This window comes from Tiliqua scincoides, chromosome 2, assembly GCF_035046505.1.
Source record: "Tiliqua scincoides isolate rTilSci1 chromosome 2, rTilSci1.hap2, whole genome shotgun sequence".
Lineage (NCBI taxonomy): Eukaryota > Metazoa > Chordata > Lepidosauria > Squamata > Scincidae > Tiliqua > Tiliqua scincoides.
The window spans coordinates 112840318-112848682 of record NC_089822.1 but is presented as its reverse complement, the minus strand read 5'-3'; the positions used below and the strand labels follow the sequence as shown (position 1 = coordinate 112848682).

Below are 8365 nucleotides of genomic sequence, written 5' to 3'. Positions count from 1 at the left end.
AATACAGTGCGAGACTGGGGATCCACCATCAATCTGCTCCCCTCCTGGGACCCTAACCTCGCACCCCGCCTCCATAGTTCACCATTTCCTGACCCTGTAATGCCCTCCCAGCATTGTTAACTGTAACCAAATATTCTTATTAGAGAGAGTAGAAAAAGTTGCCATGAAGTCTGGCACTAGTGAAAACTATTTTAGCAGAATTGCTAAGAACCTGAGCAGGACTGGAACAGAGTCTCCTGATACCTCAAGGGGTACACCAGATACCTCTTCCTTTAGCTGGTGGTGCTCTAGTCCAGTGATCTTCAACCTTTTATGTTCTTATAAGTTGCTGCAACCCCACAACTGAGGCTTCATAACCCCATTGGGATCCTGACCTCAAGGCTTAGAACAGAACACTGTTCCAAGGAATACAAAAGCTTGCTGCTCAAAACATTTTGGGTAAGTCCTGATAATGGTATTAAATGGATTTTGACTTTTGAATTTTTAGTAATGGCTACCTGTGGTTTTTGTCAGGTTTCCCAAAGCTCAGACCATGCTATGCAAATAGCGATGCCTGGCAGATCAAGGGATGAATTCTGGTGGATTTATCAGCCTAATAATGTCAGGCTGAGGGGGCAGAAAATAATACCTGACCATTCAGGGTTGGTGCTTGAAGAACAGGTGGATAGAAATAACAGCAAAACCTCTTATCACGCTAAATAGGAAATCACTTGTTCCTTTTCGGTCCTTTACCCCGAGATTTTATTCCTTCCCCTGGAGACCCTGAAAAGGAAGAGGCTGAAACCCAAGATCTGGCAAAACTCTTCATCTTGAGCTGGCATTTTGCCTTACTCCCAGTGCAGCCCTTCAAATACACTTCTACAAGCTGCCAGGCATCATACTGGCTTGCATCTGTGGCCCTTGCCAACGGAGAGCACTTTGGCAGCTAGCTTAAGATAAAATTGTGCTTGTAAACATTTAGATTTTAATCTGTTTTGGAGCTGGTGTATTAGGCTTTGCCAAATTGTCTGGGTGATGGGTGTAGACTGAGCAGAAATAACTTAAATGCTGTTATCTAGTGGGATAAGCTCTTGGGAGAATGGCTTGATATAAACAGAAACCACTTTGCTGGAGTTGTAGTAAGTTTTCCTTGTTCACAGCAGAACCTGCCAATTGATCCCTGGGAACCATAAGAAGATCATTTAGACATTGCCAAGCACTGGAGGAAACTTCATTTTTTTTGCAGCAATAAAGCACCATTGCTAATTGGGAGTTTTGTTTCCCTCTCCACCTCCTTCTCCCTGAAGTCTTTAACCAGCCACTTGGAACAATACTGCAGCATCTCTGGATTCTGATTACTTTAATGTAGCAGTGATATTGCAGAGCATTTTTTGCAGAGTAGTTCTGCTTCTTACTGGAAGCAGAACTACTCAGTGCTCCTAAGTGCACCCCCCCACACACAAGTAAATTCTGCCAGTGATAGGACACAGTCTGAGTGACTGTGCTCACTTCCTCAAGAACAAGTGAGCTTCATATCTAAGCAGGGATTTGAATGTGGGTTCCCACATCATAGCATTCTAACCACTGCACTAGTCTGGATTGGAGCCACGTGGCTTAGTTCAGCCTTTGGGTTGATGTGGTTACTCTTGATAATTTGTTTACACTCTTAGTTTAGCCCTGAACCCCCATTCTGTTGCTCACTCAAGAGTCCAAGCATGGAGAGCTGCTCATTTATCCCTCTTTTCACAAAATCTTCCATTTTCAGAACGGGGGGGGGGGCGGGGGGGACAGAACATAAGAAGAGCCCGGTTGGATCAGGCCAAAGGCCCATCTAGTCCAGCTTCCTGTATCTCACAGTGGCCCACCAAATGCTTCAGGGGACACACAAGGCAACAGACAATCTGTGTCCTGGTGCCCTCCCCTGCATACCATGACTTGTAACCTGTGATGAACTTTGCCTCCAGAAATTTGTCCAATCCCCTCTTAAACACATCTAGGTAAGATGTGTCAAGGAGTTCCTTCCTGTGTCAAGGAGTTCCACAGACTAATTACATGCTGGGTAAAGAAATATTTTCTGTCTGTCCTAACTCTCCCACTGTACTCCTAATGCCAGTGTGCCTGTTTGCCTCATTCCCTGAAGGCTGTGTATTTGATGGTTGGCAACCTTCAGTCTCGAAAGACTATGGTATAAGCCTACAGCACCCGGTATTCCCCGGCGGTCTCCCATCCAAGTACTAACCAGGCCTGACCCTGTTTAGCTTCTGAGATCAGACGTGATCGGGCATGTGCAGGGTAAAGGGATTGTATCCAAGTACATTGCAGGAGCAGGATGAATAAGGGCTCTTGTTTTGATCCTTTCAACAACTCTGTAAGCAGGGCAGTATAGTATTGCAGATGTTGGGGGGCCGAGGCTGATCGAGTGAGAGTGGCTTGCCTAATGGTTCAGTCCTATCCAGGGCTGGCCTATGCAGTGCAGGGATGCTGATGCACCCTGCACTGCATCCTTCAGGCTGCCTGGGGAGCAGACCAGCTAACCTTCATGGTTAGCTGGTCCCCTATGGGACCAGATCTCTTTGCTAGCTCTTTTGCTAGCATGGCTCTGAACTGCTGCAGGGGGCATGTCAGGCCTGCCTGGGATGGGGGCTCTGGATCTTGCCACTGAGATCCACCCATGACTCGCTCCAGCCCAACCCCTACCCCAGTCCACACCCACCCAACCTACCTGTGCTGACAGCCAGTCTGCAACCCACAGCTGGCAGTGGACCACAGACCATTGGAGCAGATGCAGTAATGGTGGCTATGAGATCTGCATATAGCGAAGATAAAGTTGGGCTGTTAGGATCACCTGGTGAGGTTATTTATTTCTATTTCTATCCTGCCTTTCCCCAGCTGATGTGGGTGACCAAGGAGGCCAACATAAAAAATACATCATAGATTAAAAAATAAAGCAATAAACCTGTACATAAAATCACCAATCAAGGAGCAGCAAATGACATTAAAAACACTATGGCTGCAATTCTATCCACACGTACCTGGAAGTAAGCACAATTAACTATAATGGGGCTTACTTCTAAGTAGACATGCATAGGATTGGGCTGTATATATGTTACAGGCATTGTGTGAAACTTGGGCATTCTATAGAATACCTGGGCGTTCTATAGAATGGCTGGCAAAGTATTAAATAAGTTTGTTTTGTTCTGACCCTACACACTTTGCCTATACTGTATGATCTCAATGAACATAAGGTAAGAAAGAAATAAGCTTATTTCATACTTTGCCGGCAACCTAGGTATTCTAGGGAATGCCCCCCCCCTTTTTTTTTTTTACGCGAAGTATATTAGACAATTGGAGGACACTTCAGTCTCCATTGTGGACAGCACATGAAGTATGAGAGCAGGTGGTCCTGTAGGTACCTTTGTCTCAAGTCATGAAAGAATTTAAAAGAGAAAATCAGTACTTTTAACTGGGCCCAGAAATGAACTAGCAGCCAGTGCAGCCACCAGAGCGGCGGTCCAACAGAATCAAACAGCCAAGTTTGTGGTAGAGTTGAAATTCGAACAGGGTCTCTTGATGATATCTCAGTCTTTTAATCTCTTTGCTGCACTAGCACTCAGAGGCATGCGTAGATAAAAGCAAAATGTAATAATTCACCTGGTTTAACTAAACCTTGGCACTAAAAACAGCTCTTTCTGTTCAGCTCTGGCTCTGATTAAACTGAATGCCCATCTCCACCCCAGTGCTTACTTCCTGCTGCTGACTTTTTGCACATGGTCTGAAAGCCTCCATTGTTGAGAGAGAGAGAGAGAGAGAGATTACAGCCATTGGTCTTGAGGGACCGATTCAAACCTGGTGTGTTAATAATTTATTTAGAAAATTCCTCTGCATCCTTCTTTCTGTTTCATTAGCATCCTCTCAGCTGCCGTTTGTAGCTATGTAATGGGCCAGAGGGATCCATTGCACTAGCAAATTGGACACTCTGTGCTGGGATGGGCAAAACCTTTTGTATGTTTCATGCTGTTTAATAGCTCGTTAGTTCTGCAAGGTAGCAATTTTCTCTTCTTTAAATGCAAGGAAAGACGAGGAAATAAGACAGGGAGCTGCTGATGGAGGAACAGACCCGTCCATGCACCTTTTGATATTTACCAAGATTCTTCATAATCCTTCCTCTGCTCACAAGTGAGGAGTCAGAATAAAGACCTGTGCCAAGTGAATAGCTGCCTCCCAGACAGCATCTTCCAGATTTCAGGAGGCTGTGTGTTTAAATTATAAAATAAATCATGCCTTCTTTAGGCCTTAAGTATGTATTTGTCTTAGCTTGTCTGAAAGAGTTCCTGTTTTCTTGTTCCAGAGTGTCAAATATAAGGCCCACTGGCTGGATGTGGCCCATGGAAGCTCTTTATCCAGCCCATGTGATAATTGGGCTCTTCCAGTGCTGCCTTTTCAGTACCACTGCTTATTCTGAGGTGCTGGGAAGGAGAGATAGAAGGAGGCTTCAGAAGGCAAGGAACACTATGGGGGAGGGGCAGACCAAGAGGGATGAGAGATGGAGATACTGCGGAGGTGCTAGGAGAACCCAATTATCACACGCACTGCCCGCCCGTTTAGCAACTCAGCTTCTGCCAAGGTGTCACTTCGCAGATCATCTCTCAGCTGCTGAGCTGCAAAGTGGTGCTGCTGAAAGGGCAGCCAGCTTGATAATTGGACTCCCCTATATCTTGAAAATATGATCAAGATTTGCATATTTATCTTTTGTCATTTGCACCTATTAAGTACCTACAGGAGAACAAAGTGCTTGTTTCTGGCCATCCTCTGCTTAATGACATCACTTCTTGCTTAATGAAGTCACTTCCAGCCCTTAACAGGCACCATGAATGCTATTCAGCTAGCTGTATGAAACGAGGTTGACACCTTTGTCTTTTCCTATTCCTGTTTTTAAGGGAATGTTTGTCATGTATCCCTCATGAAGATGCTTAGAGTCCACATTTTCTTTCAGTCAGTGAATTCACAGGGAATGCTTTCAGGTCTTAAATCTGACCCAGGGCTGACCAACGTTGAGATCTAAAACCTGCTTTCATTTCCAATCATTGGCCATAGAATATATAAAGAGCATACCCGAGAAAGCACAGTACACATATTCAGTTTAGGATGCAATCCTATCCAAACTTTCCTAGGAGTAAGCCCCGTTGACTATAACGGGGCTTACTTCTGAGGAGACATGCCTAGAATTGGGCTCAGTTCCAGGAAGAACATTTGCATTCCTCTGATTCTAAGGTTTTTGGGAAGGTTTTTAAAGCACTTTTCTACTCTTTCTTCAGAATCTTTTGTGGCACATAACCATCTGCTCCATTTTGTTGTATGCATATTTAATCAGTACAGTACCTATATGTTTCTCATATGTATGGCAGTTTTCAAAGAAGTAATAGGCATACAAGGGGGAGAATTGTTCACAGCAAGTCTTTTGTCAGCCATGTTTACGACAGCAAATCCCTTTAAAAGACTCCCTTTAAACTCCACAGTGTCTGGTTTCCTTAGCAGTGGCTAAGGAAACCAGACACTGTGGAGTTTAAAGGGAATCTTTTACCTCTTCCTGTAGTGGAAACTGATGCATCAAAGAGAATGAACTGAAGAGTGGTGCAAGTGCTGGTTCTCACCTGCATGTTTGTGTCTGAGATCTTAAGCGTTTGTGGATATGCTACTGGAGCTTAACTATGTGGCTGTACTGGAAATGTAAATTGGGTCCCAGTCTATCCCCTGCCAGCTGTGCTGATACAGCTGTGCCAAAAAGGTGTGCACTGCAACCAGTGGGGGGGGGGGTGATGCAAGAGTGAATGGAAGGTAAGCAAAAAAACATTTTTACTTACCTCTGTGTAAGCTCTGGGGCTGCCTCTGGGTCTCCTCAGACATACACGACCTCCTTCGGTGGCATATATCCGAGGAGAGGAAATGGGTGGGAATGTCTGTAATGGAAGGGATAGGATCCAGTGAGCCGTTGCCTCCTCCACATCCTGGTTCTCCCCCTCTCCTTCCAGTTATGCTCCCAATCCCCCATCTCTCCCCTTCCCCACCCACATTCTACAATTCACCCACGTCCCACCCCCAACGCTGACTTACCAGGTCTAGCAGATGTGACAGGGTCCAGCAGCAAAGCTGTGGCGCTGCCCCCTTATGGCTGCCGATGGAGCACTGCATGACAGCAGAAGACTCTTGCTGGAAGGATAGGATTTATAGCAGTGTAACTACCATGGTTTCCCTCAAAGAATCTTGGAAACTATAACTTGGTGAGGATGCAGAGAAATCTTCTCTAATTCTTCTCACAGCTATAGTGTGGCTGTGGTGTGCCTCCTGAACTAGTTGGCTTTTGGACACTCACCAAGTATTACTGGGAAGGGCCATAATTCCTAGGGAGTTTCCATTTCTAGCATCAGTTTCCATTTCTAGCATCACTAGATAGGGTTGGTAGAGAGCCTGGTTCTTAGCCACTGCCTGCTAGCATAGACACTACTGAGCCAGATGGACCAATGTTCTGACTCTATATAGGCAGTATCCTATGAAATCTGCCTTGAGAACCTGTGTGTGTGTGCGTCTGTGTGTACGTGTTTAAATGATTTTTATATTCCACCTTTCCTTCTGAATAAATGGAGTGCTCAGGGCAATGTACAACACAGATGGGGGAAAAAAACACAGTAAAATGCCAAAATAGGAACAAAATAAAAAGTTCAATAATAATAAATAGTACAATTAAAAAAAAAAAGAAACTCAGAAAATGGCAAAGCAACTAATTAAGGAGGGAAGGCCAGGCAGAAAAAGAAAGTCTTAAGCCCTAGTAGTTTTCAGTATTGAAAAGTATATTATATAATGTGTACATCCTATGTAACTTGCCCTGGCAGAATGCTTGACCATATGGTCTGATCCATTCTCAAATGGAGAAAGGTCAGATCCCATCGTTATTGTAGGAGATTTAGATTTGCAGAATCTGCCTGATTTCAGTGGAGCATCATGTATTTGAATGGCAAATGCTTCTTGCTATTAAAAGAAAAATTATGGTGGTTTCAGCCTCATGTACAAAATATTTACTAGGCTTTGAAGGTAAGCTCAGCTTTCAACCTCACTGTCATTAAGTGTGGCAAAAAAAGGGGAACATCCTCTTGTCTGCAGCCTGCACAACAGAGGCTCTTTAGTATCACCTCTCTTGTTTAGTTAGGGACAAACTTTAACCTGCAAATCAACCTTTGTTTAACAAACCAAAATGGGCTGCAGCGCCTGTCAAACCCTAACCCCCTTCCTGGGCCTGATCTGTCTTTATAGATCAATGCGGACTTGCGCTAGCAATATTGCTGCCGCAGGTCCAAGTTGACCCATAGAGGCTGCTGTGGCTTACACAAGGGCAAGGGTACAAATGCTCCCTTACCCTGAGGAGATAGTGGAAGTTGTGCCTCTACCACTGCATTGCTCTGTGGGGAGATAGGATAAACCTATCATTTATTAAACTGATAAAAGTTTGTGCCCCAAATATTTGGTGGTTAAATTGCAACATTGTCAGCACAGCAGTCACTGAGAGGGCCCCAGGGATGATTCTCTTCATGAGCAATTCCTGTTCCAAATCAATTGATTAAAAAGCTCTTTATCTGGCACAAGTCTGAGGCAAGAAAGGGGGCAGGGAGGCTGCCCACAGAGGGTATAGAATCTGGTGTGTGCTGTCACTACTAGATCCACCCCTCTATCACAAAGTTAAGGGGACTTTGGGGTGCTCAGAGTTCTTCGTTCTCAAACCCTAAAGCCCTCAAGGCCCCCTGTTCAGTAGTACTGCCACCACCCTGTACGTGCCAGTGCCTCAGTCCAGGGACACTGAGACCCTCTAGGCTTAATTCTATCCCTTGCAGGCACTGAGCGCTTTCTCCAATTAAAGCTTCAGTTCTCAAGTTACTAGACCTCAATGAGCACTTGGTAGCTTGCTGAACGGCTAGACAGGATCCTAGACAGGATTTTGTCCCCAACAGACAATGAAACAACTTGGTAAAAGATACTTTAGTTTATTAAATACATAAGGTTACATAAGGTTACATAAGGCAGCAATTGCTAGAGGCATAAACATCTAGGAAACATATCAGCAATAAAATAATAAAGCTAGCTGGCTATCTCTATTAATCCCTGTCTCTCACCTGGGTCAGCTTCTTGTAGATCTTTTAGCTCCAGGCTACTTGTGAAGCCAGATGCCCCTGTTGGACAATGGAGCTCACCGCGTGCAGGATGTTGCACCCAAAACCTCTGTCCAAGAAGGAACCGGACACACCCCTTGGGCCTCATTATTATACTTCTTATGCTAAAAGTACTGAGGTGACCATTCTTATTTAGACTGTCCAATCAGAAACTTTTGAGGACAGAACCT

At 44.7% G+C, this 8365-nt stretch overlaps 1 pseudogene; it reads right to left on the bottom strand.

Annotated features, from left to right (window-relative positions):
• Nucleotides 1–2169: 2169 nt before the first annotated feature.
• Nucleotides 2170–2288, bottom strand: LOC136642518 (5S ribosomal RNA; annotated as a pseudogene).
• Between the last annotated feature and the right edge of the window lie 6077 nt (nt 2289–8365).